We start from the raw sequence: 19,779 nt of genomic DNA, 5'->3' as shown, positions 1-19,779 counted from the left end.
AGCAGCCCTGCAAGAGGCCTCCAAGGAATTAAAACCACATTGCAAAGTATGTTTTCCAACTTGTTCAGCTGAATGTAATAAGTCCTGTAAATCTTTATTTTCCACACAGTCAGAAATTAAAATCATTTTCTGTTTAAGCAGTCCCATGATATGCTGTTGATATTTTAGCATATGAAATTGACAGTTTAAAGCCCTGACTGCCAAGGCTGCAGAAGTGTAAACCTTCTTACCCCATCTATCCAGCGCCCTGGAATCTATCAGAAGGGGTAGGATTTTTAGCAGTAGAGGGCTTAATGCCCTTGGGACCCTGAGAAATGGTTTCAGGATCAGCAGTAGGGTTTTTGAAAAGGAATTTGTGGGAGTCAGAAACCCTGTAGTATCTGTCTAGCTTACTAGGAGCTGCAGGCAGAGAATCAGGAGTCATACTAGATTCTGAAAAAACATCATCAACAATGTCTAGAACAGGAGGAATAGCCAAAGGCCTATGCTGAAGAAGAAGAAGAAAATCTCTAAGTCTCTTTTTAGATTCAGAGAAATCCTGACTTTCCCAGTGGAAATGTTCCCTTAAGTTATGTAAAGTTTCTCCAAGAGAGAAATCCTCAGGGGGAGAAGCAGAAGGGATGGAATCTTCTGCATCAGAGTCCTCATAAATAGGTATAGAAAAATCCTAATCAGTAGTAGAAACAGAAGAAATAGAATCCTGATCTGAAGATTCATAGACAATGTCTTGTCTAGGCCTCTTAGCTGGAGGGGGTTGGCTACCCCTGAGCAAGGTAATTAAATCCTCAGCCATTTTGATCATTTGTTTTTTAGGCATAGGGGCCTGCACACATGGCCCAAGTGTCGGTTTTTTAGACATAAATAGATTTTGGCCTTTGTTTTGAAGATGGCGTTGGTTTAATATACAAATCTTTAGGCCTGAAAACACCCTCAGAAGCCAGTGCCTGCACAGCAGCTCCGGACCCATCTAAGGTGAAGACATTCGCGGGTTCAATACTTAAAGCATCTCGTGGCATACCGGACTCCGAATGTGTCTCAGTAGAGGCCTACGAAAGCTATATTAAATCCAGAATTAATGGACATGCTCCACCTCAGTAAATCTAAATCCCTTAGAGCCACACGCTCGAGGGATTTGAACCTCAGCACAGAAATAAATAGAACTTGCTGGAGGGACAGGTTCATAACCCAAAGGCTCTCTTCGTCTGGAATAGAATTCCAGTTCATGTGAGGCAGAGCACCTCACTGAATCTCTTCAAGAAGAATCTCGATAGGTGGATGGGGGATCGTAGGTTTGTCCCAGGGATTACTCCCGTGTCACTATTAGACAGAAGCACAGTAAACTAAACTTTAAAAAGGGCACAGTATACTCAAATCAAGGGGTGGCATAAGCCATACAGAATCGGGCTAGGCTTATAATTGCCCCAGGGCAGATAGCCTAGTATGAACCTATGAACAAATCAAAAGTAGCGGACATCAGGGGCTGTGAAAGTGCCTCACTGAGTACAGGCGAACTAGCGACTGGCTTAGGAGAAGTGTCGTCATCAGTTCTGGACCTCGACGGTCTGTCTCTGTCTTTTTCTTTGTATTTTTTAGGTATTCCGGTAGCCGGATTGCTAACCGACATCATTTCTGGATAGTTAAATCATTAGCCAAAATATTTAGAAGCAAAAATGTACCGACGTTTAATAGTGCGTTGATTAAATCTAGCACAAAACCGACAACAAGGTATGTTATGATCAGGGCCTAGGCAAGGAATGCAGTACAAATGAAAATCCTTATGAGGTATTTGCTTCCCACAAGTAATGCCATTATTAACTTTTACTGACATCGGTAAGGAGCAAGAAAAAGTTTCCCCAACGGGGTACTTAGCTTTTAGTAGAAGACTTCGGTTCTGAAACTTGAAAATGAAAATTTCAGAGGTCGGCCGACCGGCACTTGCGAACTGTTTCTGCTTCGGGCACAGAGCGGCAACAAAGACTGATGTAATGGCGTCAGCTGTATGTTTTATACCCCTGATGACTTGACATCATGGAACAAGAGACAGCAACCGACACAGGACCCAAGACTTTGTTAATCAGGCTGACTGAGGGCAACCTGCCAGCAGATTACCCAAATGTAATGCCTGCAGCAGTGAAACACGAAGAACTTTCTCAAATGAGTTTGACACTACCTCATATGGAAAAGAAAGACAAGTTGTGTAAAATCTTACCATAACCATAGACTTTCTTCTCTTACATGTTGCAGTATTCATCACATATGGGTTTACTCCTCTTGCTACCTGAACGTTCGGGCAGTATACAAAAGATTTCAATCACTCTATAGTGCATAGGACATCTGACATGGCTAGCAAAACATGGGCCATAAAAGTGAAGTATGCACGCACCAGCCCTCAAAGTACAGCTGTGTACACTTACCATAAATGTAGATGTTCAAGTATATTCACTGTTGCAGTAATCACATTTGGGTTATCTGCCTGCAGGTAGCCCTTAGCCGGCCTGAATACCAGAGTCTTCAGATTTGTGCATCGGATGCTGTCACTACTTCCATGATGTCAGGTCATCAGGGGTATAAAACATGCAGCCGATGCCATTACATCAGTTTTTCTTGCACCAGATGTCAGGTGCCCCTATAATAGGGAGCAATTATATGGTATGGAACACCCCCAGCAAAAAGCAAATACACATGATATATATGCCAAACAAGGAGGAAAGGTAAAAGTCAAGAGAAGTCAGGGTGCTGGAGGGAGGGTAACCAGGACTGCAACAGTGATTACACTTGAACATCTACATTTATGTTAAGTGTACACAACTGTACTATGTTCATGTTCCACTGTTGCAGTCATCACATTTGGGTTGATTCCCAAAGCTAAGGAAGGGTGGAGGTAGTTAAAGAGCATTAGGGCTAGCAATAAGGCTCTGTAAAACTGCTGTGGGAAATCCAGCTCTGGATTTAGAAAAGATAGGCAAGGTGGTAATGCTTGGTGAAAGTATGTACAGAGCTCCAGACTGAAGCTTCCAGGATGTCCCTGGTAGGGACTCCTCTGAGAAATGCAGTAGAGGTAAATGTAGCCCTGGTGGAATGTGTTCTTATCCCCTGTGGGGTAGGTTTTCCATGGTGTTAATAGCAGAAATGGATGCAATGTGCTATCCATTTGGAAATGGTTTGCTTTGAAATGGCCTTCCTTCTCTGCCCCTGCAGCAAATATCACTAGCAGCTGGTCAGATTTTCTGAGAGGCTTAGCCCTGTGCTAATAGAATCTAAGCTGTCCATGTACATCTAGAGAATGCAGTATATCCTTTCCCCTTTATTCTGAAGATTAGGGGAAAAAGTAGGCAAACGAATGGACTGGTTTAGAGCCACACTAGACACCACCTTGGGCATGAAGGATGGATTAGTCCTGAGGGAAACCCTGTCCACGTGGAAGATAATGAAGGGTTCCACTGCCATGAGGGCCTGCAGTTCAGACACTCTTCTTGCTGAAGTGATGGCTAGAAGTAAAGCTGTTTTCCAAAAAAGGAATTTCAACTCTGCTGTAATAGCTGGTTCAAAGGGGGGAACAGTGAGATTTTCCAATACAAAGTTAAGGTCCCAGGCTGGAGTGGGAGCCCTTCTGGGCAGTCTTAAATTTTTGGCCCCTCTAAGGAATTGTTTTAGCAGGGGATGAGAGAAGAGGGGTGGGGTCAGTATTATAATGTGCTGATATGGCAGAGGCATGAATCTTAATTGAAGAGAAAGATAGGCCCTTGTGGAGCATTTCTGTTAAATAATCCTAAAATATGAGGTAAGCTGGGCAATGTTGTGCCCATCCCGAGCCTGGCTCCAGGAACAGTATATTTTTCACTTTTCTGAATAGGATTTTCTAGTACTAGGCCTCCTTGCCTCGAGAATGACATCCAACACCTGCTTACTGAGGGATGCTGGAGGGGAGGTCAGGGAAATTAGCTAGGCTGCAAGGTTTAGGGTTTGAAGCTGAGGGGGTACCAGTGCTGGCATGGCCAGTCTGGTGCAATCAGTACTGTCCTTGGCTTGCCCTGTTTGATCTTTAGTAGAACCTTCGAGAGGAGAGGCAGAAAGGGAAAGGCATAAACTGAGAGACTTTCCCAGGTAAAGGACAGGGCATCCACTTTACAAGCTTGACTGGGGAGATCTGGTGCAGAATTTGTTCAACTGGTAGTTCCGAGGGGAGGCAAACAGGTCTACCTCTGGAACCCCCCCCCACTTATTCCTCAAGAGCTTGAATATTTTGGGTTCCAGTTTCCATTTGTGTGGGTCCATGAGATTTCTGCATAAGTCGTCTGCCAGTGAATTTAGATTGCCAGGCAGGAATTGAGCTTGTAGGTTCACTTGGTAGCTCAAGGCTGCGTTCCACAGAGCCATGGCTAGTCTGCAGAGTGGGTAGGAATGGGTTCCCCCCTGCTTGATTATGTACCACATATAACTGTGGTGTTGTCTGTCTTTACCAATAGTTGTCCTGGAAGAATAAGGTCTCTGAAGGCTGTCAGTGCATTCTGTACAGCTAACATTTATTTTTGAAAGATATGCAGGTGCATCTGTTTTGGGTTCCATTTGCCCTGAATGCACAGCCCTGCCATGTGAGCCCCCCATACAAAGTCTGATGCGTCTGCTGTTAGGTTATGGGTGGCAGGGGGTAGAGTGAAAGGGAGTCCCTTGTTGTGGTAGCAGGTCAATGCCCACCAAAGGAACTCTGCCCTTAGACAAGGGATAATAGGAATCATTGTTTCCAGGTCCTGAGAATGTTGACACCATAGGCTTTTTATGTACCATTGAAGTTTCCTCATATGCAGTCTTGCATATGGAAATAACAGAATGCAAGAGGCCATGAACCCCAGGGGCTTGCAGGATTTTCCTTGCAGATAGCTGGGTTTTTGTAGCCAGTAGTCTGAAGTAGGTTGTCAAATGAACTTGTTTCTCTGGAGTGAGGAATGCCATCTGGGAAGTTGTGTTCAAGTTTGCTCCCAGGAATATAAACTGTTGGCTGGGTAATAGGTGTGATTTCTTCTCGTTGATGGTGTACCCCATTTCTTCTCGTTGATGGTGCTGTAATAGCAAGCCCTGAATCTCTGCCTGGATCAGGCAATCGTCCAAATACGGGCAAATCTGAATATTTCTCTGCCTGAAAAATGCAATGGCAGGAGCTAGGCACTTTGCAAATACCCTGGGTGTAGTAGATAAGCCAAAGGGCAGAGCAGAGAAAGTACAGTTGTGTACACTTATCATAAATGTAGATGTTCAAGTGTATTCACTGTTGCAGTCATTACATTTGGGTTATCTGCTTGCAGTAGCCCTCAGTCGGCCTGATTAACAAAGTCTTAGATCCTGCGTCGGATGCTGTCCCTTCTTCCATGATGTCAGGGGTATAAAACATGCAGCTGACGCCATTACATCAGTTTTTCTTGCCCCAGATGTCAGGTGCCCCTCTAATGGGAAGCAATTAAATCTATAAATACAAGGATATATCTCCAACAAAAAAGCAAATACACCAAAAAGCTTTTTGAGCATAGTAAGGGAGAGTAAAGGTATAGCCAAAAGAAGAGAGGGGGCTGAAGGGAGGATAACCAGGACTGCAACAGTAAATACACTCGAACATCTACATTTATGTTAAGTGTACACAACTGTACTATGTTCTTCGTATTTCACTGTTGCGGTCATTACATTTGGGTAGATTCCCAAAGATAAGGTTGGGAGGAGGAATTTAAATAAAATTAGGGCCAGATATAAGGCCCTGCAAGACTGCAGTGGCAAAGCCAGCTCTGGATTTACAGAAAATTGGCAAATGATAATGCTTGATGAAAGTACGTACAAACCTCCAGGTAGTAGTAGCTTCTAGGATGCCCCTGGTAACCCCTGAGAAAGGCTGTAGAGATAGATGCAGCCCTGGTTGAATGGGGTCTGATGCCTTGTGGGATAGGTTTTCCATGGTATTTATTGCAGAAATTAATGCAGTGGCCTATCCATTTTGAAATGGTTTGCTTTGAAATAGCTTTCCCCTCTTTCCCTGCAGCAAATGCCACCAGCAGTTGCTCAGATTTCCTTAGAGGTTTAGTCCTGTCCAAGTAGAATCTAAGTTGTCTGTGTACATCTAAGCAGTGCAGTATCCATTCCCCTCTGTTCTGTGGGTTAGGAAAGAAGATAGGCAAATAAATGGACCGATTAAGAGCCACACTGGATACCACCTTGGGCATGAAGGAAGGATTGGTTCTGAGGGACACCCTGTCCGCATGAAAGATGATGAAAGGCTTCACTGCCATAACTGCCTGTAATTCAGATACCCTTCTTGCAGAAGTGATTGCTAAAAGGAAAGCTGTTTTCCAAGAAAGGAATTTTAAATCTGCATTAGCAGCTGGCTCGATAGGAGGGAGATTCAGTTTCTCCAATACAAAGTTAAGGTCCCAGGCTGGAGCAGGGGCTCTCCTGGGAGGCCTTAAATTTTTGGCCCCTCTGAGGAACTGCTTGAGCAGTGGGTGAGAGAAGATGTGAGGCTCTGTGCTATAACAAAATGAAATGGCTGAGGCATGAATTTTGATGGAGGAAAAGGACAAGCCCTTTGAAAGAATCTCAGTCAAGTATTGTAGAATTTGAGGTAAATTGGGCACTGCTGCGCTCATCCGTTGAGGTTGGTTCCAGGCACAAAATCTTTTCCATTTTGCAGCATAAGATTTTCTAGTACTAGGCCTCCTTGCCTCTAAAATGATATCCATCACTGATTTACTGAGGGATGGTAAAGGAGAGATTAGGTAATTAGCCAGGCTGTTAGGTTCAGAGTTTGCTACTGAGGGTGCAAGATCTAGTTCTCCTGCTGAGACAACAGACAAGGAGTCTGAGGCAGGTACCATGGGGCCAAGCGTGGCACACTGCGCAAGAGAGGGTACCAGTGATGGCGTGGCCAGTCTGGTGCAATTAAAATTGTCCTTGGCTTTTCCTGTTTGATCTTTAGTAGTACCTTGGGGAGCAGAGGAGGAAAGGCATAAACTGATAGGTTTTTCCAGCTGAAGGACAGAGGATCCACTTTCCAAGCTAGCTTGTAAGGAATCCTTGTGCAAAATTTGTCCAATTGATGGCTCTGAGGGGAGGCAAAGAGGTCTATATCTGGGCTCCCCCATTTGCTTGTCAACATGTTGAAAATCCTTGGTTCCAGTTTCCACTCGTGTGGGTCCATGAGGTTTCTGCTTAGTCCGTCTGCCAGTGTATTTAGTTTTCCTGGCAGGAATTGAGCTTGTAGATTCATTTGGTAGCTCAAGGCTGTGTTCCACAATGTCATGGCTAGTCTGCAGAGGGGGTAAGAATGTGTTCCCCCCTGCTTGTTTATGTACCACATGACAGTGGTGTTGTCCGTGTTTACCATTAGTTGTCCTGGAAGAATGTGGTTCTTGAAGGCTGCCAGAGCATTCTATATAGCTAACATTTCCTTTTGATTTATGTGCAGGTGCATTTGACTTTGGTTCCCTTTGCCCTGAATGCACTTTCCTGCCAGGTGAGCCCCCCACGCATAGTCCGATGCTTCTGTTAAGGTTTGGGCGGCAGGGGGTAGTGTGAATGTTAGTCCCCTGTTTTGGTGGCAGGCCTCTGCCCACCAAAGGAACTCTAGCCATAGGCAAGGTATGATAGGAATCATCGCTTCCAGATCCTGTGAATGCTGACACCATAGGCTTTTGAGATACCACTGTAGTTTCCTCGTATGCAGCCTTGCATATGGAATTAGAAGAATGCAGGAGGCCATGAACCTTAAGGCTTGCAGTATTTGCCTTGCAGATAACTGGGTTTTTGTGGCCACTTGTTTTAAGTAGGTTGTCAAATGAATCCGCTTCTCTGGCATGAGGAAAGCCATCTGGGAAGTTGCATTCAAGCTTGTACCCAGGAATGCAATTTGTTGACGAGGTATCAGGTGTGATTTCTTTTCATTTATGGTGTACCCCAGACAAGTCAGCACCCTTTGAACAAAGGCCAGATGATTCAAAAGTATGTCCTGGCTTTCTGCCTGAATTAGACAATCATCCAGGTATGGGTATATTTGGATACTTCTTTGCCTGCAAAATGCAATGACTGGAGCTAGGCACTTTGTGAATACCCTGGGCGCAGTAGATAAGCCAAACCTGCAGTGCATTGAGCTGATAGCGCATGTAGCCTGCCTTGAAGTGTAGGTATCTTCTGCAAGACTTCCTGACAGGGATGTGTAGGTATGCTTCTAAGTCTAGTGTTGCCAACCACGCATCTTTGCCTAGCATAGGAAGCAGCTGGTGAAGAGTCAACATTTTGAATTTTGTAATCAACAGAAAGGTGTTTAGAGAAGAAAGGTCCAGGACAGGACACCATGTATTGCCTTTTCTGGGTACCAGGAAAATTCTCGCATAGAAACCTTGTCCCTTTTCCACTTCTGGTACCAAATGAATAGCCCCCATGTTTAAGAGAGAGAGTACTTGATTTTGGAACTCTGTCCACTGATTTGGGGGTAGATCTGGCCACCCGCTTGGTGTTGGTAACGTGTGGAAGTGAAATCTGTATCCTTGGGACACTATTTAAAACCCATTTGTCCTGGGTAATGAGTTCCCAGTTTTTGGCCTGCAGACCAATCTTTCCGCCTAAAGGAGCATTCAGTTGGGAAGTGCTTGGAAGTTTTAAAAGCAAGTCATTGAGACAGTTTTCCATAGGGGGGAGTCTTACTACTCCCAAATTTGGGTGCGGAAATCCCCCTCTGCTTAGTCTTGTGTGTCCCCTGGGACTGAAACCTGGGGTTTCTGCTGTGTCTGGGTTTGGCTTGACAAGATCTGGAAGGGGTTGGAAAGGACCAATTCTTAGAGGGCCAATGACTACGAAATCTAGGAGGCTGAACTTGCAAGAAATCTTTTAACGGTTTGCATAGATTTAGCTTTATCTTCCATCTTTTTAAGAACTTCCTCAGCTCTGTTGCCAAACAGGCGGTCCTGATTTAAGGGAGCATCCAACAAGTTTAGCTTTAACATGATCAGGCAAAGATTGTTCCTTAAGCCAAGCATGCCTTCTGAGCACAGACCCAGTAACAGCAGCCCTGCAAGAGGCCTCTAATGAATCAAATCCACATTGCAAAGTATGTTTACCAACCTGTTCAGCAGAATGCATTAAATCCTGTAATTCTTTATTTTCAGCACAGTCAGGAATCAACATCATTTTCAGTTTAAGCAACCCAATAACATGTTGTTGATACTTTAACATATGAAACTGGGAGTTTAAAGCCCTAATGGCAGTAGAAGCCTTAATGCCCTTGGGTCCCTGTGAAATAGTCTCTGGATCCACAACAGGATTTGTAAAAAGGAACTTGTGAGAATCAGGAAACCTGTAATATCTGTTAGGTTTTCTGGGAGCAGGAGGCAAAGAATCAGTGGCCAAACTAGATTCCGAAAAGGCATCAACAATGTCTAGTACAGGAGGTATAGCTAAAGGCCTATGCTGAGGCAGGAGTAAGAAACCCCTAAGCCTCTTTTTTGAATCAGAAAAATCCTGGCTTTCCCAGTGAAAATGCTCCCTTAGAGTATGTAAGTTTTCACCAAAAGAAAAATCCTCTGGAGGGGAAGCAGAAGGAATAGAGTCCTCTGCATCAGAATCCTAATAAGTAGATAAGGGCAAATCCAGATCATCAGAAGAATCAGAAAAATCAGAATCCTGGTCAGAAGATTCATAAAAAACCTCAATCCTAAGTCTCTTAGAAGAGGGAGGTTGGCTTCCCCTGATTAAAGTTATAAGATCTTCAGCCATTCTTATTTGTTTTTTAAGCAAAGAGGCCTGAGCATGCGGCTTGGGCGTTGGTTAATTAGACACGGTTCAAGATTTAGCCTTAAATGAAGAAGGAGGCATCTGTTTAATATGCAAGTCCGTAGGCCTGAATACACCCTCAGAAGCCGGTGCCTGCACAGCGGTTCTGGACCCATCCAAGGTAGAGACATCTGCAGGTGCCGCAGTTGAAGCATCTCGTGGCATACCGGACTCCGAATGGGTCTCAGGAGAGGCCTGCGAATCAGAAGTAGTGGGTATCAGGGGCTGCAAAAGCGTCTCACTGAGTACCGGTGAACTGGTGAGTGGCTTAGGAGAAGCGTCGTCAGCAGCTTTGGACCTAGGCGGCCTGTCTCTGTCTTTATCTTTGAGTTTTTTTGGAATCCCGGTAGTCAGATGGCTAACCGACGACATTTCTGGATAATTAAACCGAGCACCGAAATATATAGAGGCAAAAATATACAGATGATGGATAGTGCGTTGATTAAATAAAGCACAGAACCGACAGCAAGGTACGCCGTGGTCAGGGCCTAGGCAAGGAATACATTATGAATGAAAATCTTTGTGAGGTATTTGGTTTCCACAAGTAATGCAATTATTAACTTTTACTGACATCGGTAAGGAGCAAGAAAAAGTTTCCCCAACGGGGTACTTAGCTTTAGTTGAAGACTTTGGTTCTGAAACTCTAAAACAAAAATTTGGGGAGTCGGTTGACCGGCACTTGCGAACTGCTTCTGCTTCGGGCATCGCACGGCAAGAAAGACTGATGTAATGGCGCCGGCTGCATGTTTTATACCCTTGACGACCTGACGTCATGGAAGAAGGGACAGCATCCGACGCAGGACCCAGACTTTGTTAATCAGGCTGACTGAGGGCTACTGCAAGCAGATAATCCAAATGTAATGACTGCAATAGTGAAACATGAAGAACATCTGAGCCTGCCCTGAAGCACAGGAATTTTCTGCAGGATTCCCTTATTGGGATGTGCAGGTAAGCTTCTTTTAAGTCTAGAGTTGCCAGACAGGCATCCTTGGCTAGCATAGGAAGAAGCTGTTGAAGAGTTAGCATTATGAATTTTGGAACCACCAGAAAGATGTTGAAATAGAAAAGTCCAGGATAAGATGCCAGGAGTTTTTTTTTTCTGGGAACCAGGAGCAGTCTTGAATAAAAACCTTGTCACCTTTGTTCTGCTGGAACAGGCTGAATAGCCCTGATACTGAGGAGAGAGAGAGAGCACTTGTTTTATGGCCTCCACCCATTGGTTTGGGGGAAGGTCTGACCATCCACTTGGGGTTGGGAGTGAGTGGAAGTGGAATCTGTATCCTAGGTAAACTGTTTAAAAACCATTTGTCTTGGGTAATGAGTTCCCAGTTTTTTGCATGCACGGCGAACTTTCCTCCTAAGGGAGCAAGTAGTTGAGCGAGGCTTGGTAGGGGTAAGGATAAGTCATTGTGCCATTTTTCCATGGTGGGAGGCTTACTACTCCCTGCTTTGGAAGTGGGGGTCCCCACTGCTTAGATCTGTGCATAGCTTGAGACTGAAGTCTTGGTGGTCTGCTGCTCCTGAGTTTGGACTGAGAAGGCTTGGAAAGGACCAGTTCTTTGAAGGCCAATGCCTACTGAATCTAGTTGGCTGTACTTGTAAGAAATCTTTAACAGTTTGCATAGACTTAGCTTTTTCCTCCGTCCTTTTGAGGACTTCTGCTTTGTTGCCAAAAAGGCGCACTTGGTGTAAGGGTGCATCCAGTAATTTAGCTTTAACATGATCTGGCAAGTTTTGTTCCTTAAGCCAAGCATACCTTCTAAGTACAGACCCAGTGACAGCAGCCATGGAAGATGCTTCTTAAAGCATCAAAACCACATTGCAAAGTATGTTTACCTACTTGGTCAGCAGAATGCATTAACTCTTGTAAATCTTTGTGCCCAGCACAGTCAGGAATCAACATAAATTTCTGTTTAATTAAGCTCATAATATGCTGCTGATACATTAACATATGAAACTAGGTATGTAAAGCCCTAATGGCCAAAGTGGCAGAAGTATACCTTCTTACCCCATCTGTCTAAAGCTCTAGAATCCCTATCACAAGGGGTAGGATTTTTGGCAGTAGTAGCCTTAATGCCTTTTGGTTCTTGGGAAATGGTCTCTGGATCCGCGGTAGGATTCTTGAAAAGGAACTTGAGAGAGTCAGGTACTCTGTAGTACCGGTCAGGTTTCCTGGGTGCTGGAGGCAAAGTGTTTGGGGTAAGGCTGGATTCCAAGAAAAACCTCATCTACAATGTCTCTAGAACAGGAGAGTTAGCTAGAGGCCTGTGTTGAGGCAGGTTTAAAAATTCCCCAAGTCTCTTTTTGGATTGAGAATAGTCCTGGCTTTCACAGCGGAAATGCTCCCTAAGGGCATGCAAGGTTTCACCAAAAGAAAAATCTTCTGGAGGGGAAGCAGAGGGAATGGAATCCTCTGCAACAGAATCCTCATAAGTAGTTAAGGGTAAATCCTGGTATTCAGAAGAAACAGAGATAACACATACCTGATCAGAAGAATCAGAAAGAAAAGCAGTTCTAGGTCTCTTAGAGGGGGAAGGCTGGCTTCCCCTAACTAAGGTAATAAGGTCTTCAGCCATTCTAATAATTTGTTTCTGAGGCATATGGGCCTGAGAATGTGCTTTGGTCGTCAGTTTTCTAGGCTTACTGCAAGCTTTAGGCCTGAGGAATTCTGTATTTTTAGCTTGAAATGAGGTCGTCGGTCTGATATGAAAATCGGTAGGCCTGAATACACCCTCAGACGCCGATGCCTTCACAGCGGCTCCAGACCCATCCAAGGTAGAGACATCCACAGGTTCCAGAGTCGAAGAAGCATCTCACGGCATAATGGACTCCGCATGGGTTTCTGTAGACGCTTGCAAATCTGTAGTAGCGGGTATCAGAGGCTGCGAAAGCACCTCACTGAGTACCGGCGAACTGGCGACTAGCTTATCGGAAGCATCATTGGCAGTTTTGGACCTATGGGGTCTGTCTCTGTCTTTATCCTTACGTTTTTTCGGGAGATTGGTAGTCGGATAGCTTAACAAAGCTGTTTCGGAGTACGGAGATCGAGAACAAAAGTATTTAGCTACAAAAATAGCCTGACGACAAACAGTTTGGGCGTTGAACAATGCACAAAACTGACAGTGAGGGACATAGTGGTCAGAGCCTAAACAGGTGACGCAGTAAGAATGAAAATCTCTATGAGGTATTTGCTTTTCACAGGCAAGACAATTGTTAATTTTTTCTGATATCGGTTAGAGAAAGAAAACAGGATCCCCAACGGGGTACTTACCTTTTTGAAGACTTAAGGTCAAACTCAAAAACGAAAATTTCAAGAGTCGGCCGACAGGCACTTGCAAACTGCTTCTGCTTCGGGCACCGCACGAAGAGAAAGACTGATGTAATGGCATCGGCTGCATAATTTACATCCCTGACATCATGTAGGAGGTGACAGCATCTGACGCACAAATCTGAAGACTCTGGTATTCAGGCCTGCTGAGGGCTTCCTGCAGGCAGATAACCCAATTGTGATAACTGCAACAGTGAAACACGAAGAACATCCGTAAGCCCTAGTCGGAACCAGTCCTAGCAAGGGTAATGCCAGTCAGCCCTGTGCCATCCAGAAAGAGAAAGCTGCATAGCAGGAGTAGTAGGTGGGTAGGAAGGAATACTGCAGCATGGAAGAGAAGGACATCTATGTGGTACGATTTTACACAACTTTTCTATGTCCTTCTATTCACATGTTGCAGTATTCATCACATATTGCTGAGTGCCAAAGCTCACTGTGAAGGAGGAGGTGGCGGCCTAGTAGACTTCTCCAGGAACCCATGTAGGAGAGCCCTGGCAAACCCAGCTCTGGCCCTAGAAATGTGGTCTAACTTGTAGTGTTTGGTGAAGATGTGCAGTGAAGACCAAGTGGCTGCTTCTAGTATGGAGGAGGTATCTAAACTCCTGAATAAGGCCCCCAAGCAGGCCATTGCCCTGGTGGAGTGTGTACCTTGCAAGGACTTACCATGGTGTTTGTAGCCTTGGAAATTCATGTTGCGATAGTTTGTTTAGTTACTGCCTTCCCTAGGGCCCTGGGGTGGAAGGAGACAAAGCTGCTCAGCTTGTCTGATGGACTTGGTTTTGTGCAGATAATATCCAAGTTGTCTGTGCACATCCGGGGAATGGAGTGCTCTCTCACTGTCTCTCTGTGGATTATGAAAGACAGTTGTTACGTGGATGACCTGACTAGGGAAAGGTCATTCACCATCTTGGGCATGAAGGAGGGATTAGTTCTAAGAGTAACTCTGTCCGTGTGGAATACTAAGAAGGGTGGAATAGCCAAGAGGAATTGCAACTCTGACACCCTCCTGGCTGAGGTCAACGCCACAGGAGGACAGTCTTCCATGTGCAGTGTTTTAGGGAAGCTTTATCTGCTGGCTCCAATGGAGGGAGCGTGCGCGTCTCTAAAACGTAGTTGAGGTTCCATGGTGGGGGTGGAGGGGAGGTTTCCTGGGCAGTCTGAAATGAAGGAACCCTTTAAGAAATAATTTAGGGGGTAGTCTGGAAGCTGTGGGGGGGGGGTCTCTAGAGGCAGGTATGCTGAAATGGCAGAAAAGTGGGCTTCAATAGATGAGAAGGCCAACCTTGTCTGCAATAGTTCACACAAGTAAGACAGCACTAGCAGGGTCTCGCTTTCCAGTGGGTCCAACTGCCTTTTGAGACAACATACTGAAAACTTCTTCCACTTTGATAGATACAATTTCCTTGTATTTGGTTTCCTGGCCTCCTGCAGGACAGTGAGCATGTCCTCATTGTAAAGGTATCTGAAAGGTATCAGAATCCTATCACCTACAGGGTGAAGTGCAGAGATTGCCACTGTGGGTGTATTTGGGATCCCTTGTGCTGTGTGAGAAGGTTCACTCTGGGGGGTAACTTGTGGTGATTGCCCTTACATAGCTGTAAGAGGAGGGGGAACCAATGCTGTCTAGGCTAACAGGGAGTCACCAGCACGACTTTTGGTCTGCCTGCTGTATTTTCAGCAGGACCTTCTGAACAAGTGGGAAGGGGTGGTGGATGCATTGAGAAACATCCACTTCCAGGAGAATGAGAATGCATCTGTTGTCATAGCCTGATGATATTTGAAGTCTGGTACAGAAGGACGGAAGCTGCCTGTTGATGGAGGAGCCAAACAGGTCTATTTGAGGTGAACTCCACCGCTGGACCAGGTCCAGGAAGACGTCCCTGTGAAGCATCCATTCATGGTTTGTCATGGATCTACTGAGGGAGTCTCTCTGAGAATTCTGTTGTGAAGGAATGCAAACTGCCTGTAAGGGTTACTTACTCCCGGGGGGGGGGGGGGGGGGTTCCCACACCAGGACAGCCAGTCTGCAAAGCAAATAAGACTTGGTCCCCTCCTGCTTGATGAGATACCACAGCACTGAGGTATTGTCTGTAAAGACTTTTACTGGTCCTCGTAGTTTGGTTTGGAAGGCTTGTAGGCCAATAATATTGCCCTCATCTCTCAGATACTGATGTGTTCTTTCCTGTGTGGTGCTGGCCACACTCCTTGCACTCTTAGGTGCCCCAGAGTTGCTCCCCAGCCCAAGTCTGAGGCATCTGTGTGCAAGATCCGTTTGGGTTGAGCTGGTTGAAGGGGAAGACGTGGGTTGCAGTTCACCTGCTTCAACAACCAGTGGATCTCTAGTTTGAGGCAAGGCAGGAGAGGTACCCTGTACTCGATGGGGTGGGATTGTTGGGTCCAAACTGACCTGAGGAACCACTGCAACTTCCTCATAAGGAGTCTTGCTAACGGTAGCATGGCAATAGTGGTTGCCATGTAACCCAAGAGCCTTAGGAACTCCCTTGCGGTTAATTCTGTGGTCTTGAGGATCAGAAGTGTGTGTTGCGTCAAGCTTTCCACTTTTGGGGAGGAAGGCAGGCTTTCATAATGTCTGTCCGAATCCTGCATCCCAAGAAGATGATGTCTTGAGCAGGTTCCAGATAGGATTTTGGGACGTTGATTTGAAATCCCAGAACTGTAGGAGAGTAATGGCAACTTGTAAGTGTTGACATAGATAATATCTGCAGTCTGCCTGAATGAGCAAGTCATCCAGGTAAGGGAATATTTGGATTCCTTTTGTCCTGCAGAAGACAATGACTGGAGCCAGACATTTGGTGAAGACTCTTGAGTGCAGTGGAAACCCCAAAGGGCAAGGCAGAGAATTGAAAGTAAGACGAATCCACAGAGAACCTCAGGTATTTCCTAAAACTGGCCCTTATAGGGATGTGAAGGTAGGCATCTTTGATATCTAAGGAGATCATGAATCCTTGGGGGAGGAGGAGTGGAGAGAGTTGGTAAAGTCAACATCCTGAAGGTCGGGACCTGAAGGAAGAGGCCGTGTAGTGAGAGGTCCAGAATTGGCCTCCAGGGACTGTCTTTTCTTGGAACCAGGAAAATCCTGGAGTAGAATTCTCTTCTTTTTGCAAACAGTGGGACTGTTTGAATGGTTCCCTGAGCCATCAGGATGACTAGCAATGGCTGCAAAAGGGGAACTTGTTCTATTGGTGGCTGGGGGATACTACTCCTCTTTGGAGGCATGAGCCAGGTCATAAAATACCCATTTTCTAGGGCAATAGAGAGGATCCATTTGTCTGAGGTGACAAGTGTCCACCCTTGGAGACAGTGACAGAGATGCTCTGAGAGAGGGATAGAGGGAGAAGGAGGGTTTTTTAAGTTTGGCAGGTAGTCAGACACTACCTGCCCTGTCTTGAAAGGGTGGCTTCTGGGTAGAAGCGGTGGGGGCTCTGGTAGAGGTAGGTTGCTTCCTGGAAGTTTTTATAGGCCTTGTGGAAGCAGCAGAGCGAGAGTGCTTTCTAATAAATTGTGTTTTTGCTGGGTAATTCCTCTGGAATTGTGGAATAAAAGAAACTAGCAGTGTTTTAAATCCTGCATCTCATTCCCCTTTTGCTGTAATGATGTAAATAAGTTGGCCACTTTTGTTCCAAACAGGGCTGTGTTTTCCAAAGGGGCATCAACCAGCTTGGCTTGTAAGTAATCTGGTAAAGGTTGTAGGCGTAGCCAGGAGAACCTTCTCAAAGCAGATGCTGATGCTGCTGATCTGGCTGAGGCCTCTGAAGCATCATAACTGCACTTTATAGAATGCCTGGTAACCTGAGAAGTGATAGCAACTAAGGTAGACAGTGAAGCTTTGGCTGCAAAATCTCGGGAGTCTGACAATTCCTTGGAGATCTGCTCCAAAAGGGTTAAGGTGTATTTAGCCATGTGCGTCTGGTAATTAGAAGCTCTGAAAGCCAATGTAGCAGAAGTGTACATTTTCTTACCCAGACATTCCACAGTTTTGCCATCCTTGTCAGCAGGGAGAATGGTGGAAGGCAAGAGTTTAGAAGCCTTATCAGTGGAAATGGAAACAGTGGCAGAGTTTACAGCAAGACACAAACTCTGCATTCTCAGGAACTTCATAAAGCCCATCAGGTCTGCATGGAGCAGGGGGCTGAGAATCCGGGTTTTGGAATGCTGAAGAGAAGGCATCAAAGGAAGGCAAGTAGAATGGGAGGAACTGCAGTAGGGGTTGGGGAATCCATCTGAATGAGGTCATAATACCTTTTTTGGACCTCTGACATTTCAGATGATTCTCACTTGAAATGTTCCTTCATTTTAGTAATAGTTTTCCCAAAGGTCAAATCCTCTGCCGGGGAGTCAGGGTCAATGGAGTCTTCCTCTGGGGAGCCATATCCGGGGGGGGGGGGGTGCATCTAAGAGGTATAGGATAGGGATTCTTCAGAAGCATCAGAGAATTCCTTCTCTTCCCTCTACGAGAGATCTGATGTCTGACACCCAGGCCTCACGATGGGAGGAGGGATAGTGGATGTCATTGGAGTGGTAGGCCTTAAGGTTGTGAAGGCAATAAATAGACTTTGGTTGAAGGTCTGCCAGTCTGGGATAGTTTCAGGAGCAGGAGACGTGTTTTCTTTTTCCTTCCGTTTGAGAGACCTAGTGGGTGTCTGGATGGAGAAAGGCCTGGAATCCGGCAACTCTAAGGTAATGGAGCATCCAACAGACCTGCTGAGAAAGCTGGTTCCCCCCCGCCATCGAAGTCCCTGTGGACGTGCCCTCCATATGCAAGACTGTGCAGCTTCTGTGAAGGTACCAGCAATATCTGAATTGGTGGTGCCAGCGTTTTTAATCAGGCTGACGTTGGCTACAGGCTGAGGGTCGGATGAAAGAGGCGCAGCGGTAGTCATACACCTGACAGTCTTGGCCTTCTTTTTTGGCAGTTCGGCAGGTAGTTCAACGGAACCCTCCATACCTAAAGTCTGTTTGAGATGTTGGTTTTCTAGGTATTGGTCGAGTGTGTGCAGACGGTTGCTGAGAGTTTTGGGCAGAAATGCTTGGTAGATGGTGCAGGCCTTGTAGTCGTGCAACCTACCTAAAGAAAATAGACACTGATCGTAGGCATCCTTATGAGGTATTTAACAGCCGCACTTACACTTGCCCTTTCTGGATGGCATGAACAAGCATTAGGATAAAATAAATGACTGAAAAGGTTCCCCAACGGGGCACTTAACTGATTTCTTCTGAATCCAACGGCCGGGATGGCAGGAACACCTGCCATACGACTGGATGTTCAGAAGTTCTAAGGGCTGGTGTTTGCATACGTCACTTTTATGGCCCATGTTCTGCTAGCCACGTTGGACATCCCAACGCACCATACAGTGACTGAAATCTTTTGTATACTGGCCGGACGTTCATGCAGCAAGAGGAGTAAACCCATATGTGATGAATACTGCAACATGTGAATAGAAGGACATCATTAAATAGTTGTGCTCACTCCTCTTTTTTGCTGATGATATTCAGACAGAGGCAAAATAAAGAACAGAAGATGGAACTCCTTCATGGAACTTGCTCAGTAGGTGGGACTGTCCTGCAGATACTGATCAACTTACTGAAGCCTGAAGATGGTTGCCTGCTACTCATCAGAAATGATGCAATTCATATGACTTCCAAGGAACAAACTAAGTGACAGCATATAGATAAGCAAACAGCAATGATTTACGTCACTAGCTAACTCGCACAGAACAGACAGCCATATGAAAAACTCCCTGCAAACCATGAGATCAGAAACAGACAAGGGTGCATACACCAGTCAGACAGCACTGAATGGGTACAGGCCTACACCATGACACCTGCCTCCCATGGTCTCCTCAAAGAGGTTCATCACTGCACAAGTATAATCATGAAGTCCTGATACCAACATCTACTCCTGTTTGCCATGCTGCTGGCTACAGGATTTTAATGAAATGGATGGAAGCTTGTTTTCAGCATCATGACTAAATGTTAGTAAGAAAAGTCTACAAAAAACAGAGCACAACAACCTCTGAGGAGCTTTCACAGAAACTAGGTAAGAAATGAAGACAGTGTGGTCTGGACCCTCCTAAAGGCAATTTCTTTTCAACACAAGATGGAGGGTGCAACTATTATTCCCATTAAGAAAATACTACAGTTCTCACATTAGGAGGGCATCATGTTGCTTGCAAAATGTTCAGAAGAGTTATTATTCTAGTGCTTATGACTGCCTTAAAGACTTGACCAACCTATCAGGGAAAAGGATGGTCAGACATCAAAGAACTATGACAAAGCATAAATCAAACAAACTAAAATAAAACATTTGTAACAGACTGCTACAGAAAAACTTCCCACATGAAAATGAATGCATATAATCGAGATCCATACTTGTGTTAAATCTTGCTTTAACTTAATAACAACGATGGTGTTAATCATATCAGCAGCACTAGCTGTTTAGACTGTCTTGTTCCATTTAAGCAAAAAGTGCTTGAAAGAAATTCTACACAATGTTTTTATTTAATCGTGGTACTGAATGTACAGTGTTCCGTGACGCAATTAATCTCATTAATTGGGACAAAATTATCTCAGTAGATGAAGAAATGTAAAAAAACTGCTTTTCTTGTTCAGCTGAACACATTTTCTCA

The 19,779-nt window shown here is 45.2% G+C and overlaps 1 protein-coding gene across 1 annotated transcript in view; it reads right to left on the bottom strand.

The window, feature by feature from the left end:
• The window catches only part of KMT2D (lysine methyltransferase 2D), a 3,358,270-nt gene that overhangs the window by 773,504 nt on the left and 2,564,987 nt on the right, over positions 1 to 19,779 (bottom strand). The window lies entirely within an intron of this gene.

This window comes from Protopterus annectens, chromosome 9.part0, assembly GCF_019279795.1.
Source record: "Protopterus annectens isolate FY-2018-M chromosome 9.part0, PAN1.0, whole genome shotgun sequence".
Taxonomy (NCBI): Eukaryota; Metazoa; Chordata; order Ceratodontiformes; family Protopteridae; genus Protopterus; species Protopterus annectens.
The sequence above is the reverse complement of the archived record's forward strand: the minus strand, read 5'-3'. Positions and strand labels throughout refer to the sequence as shown.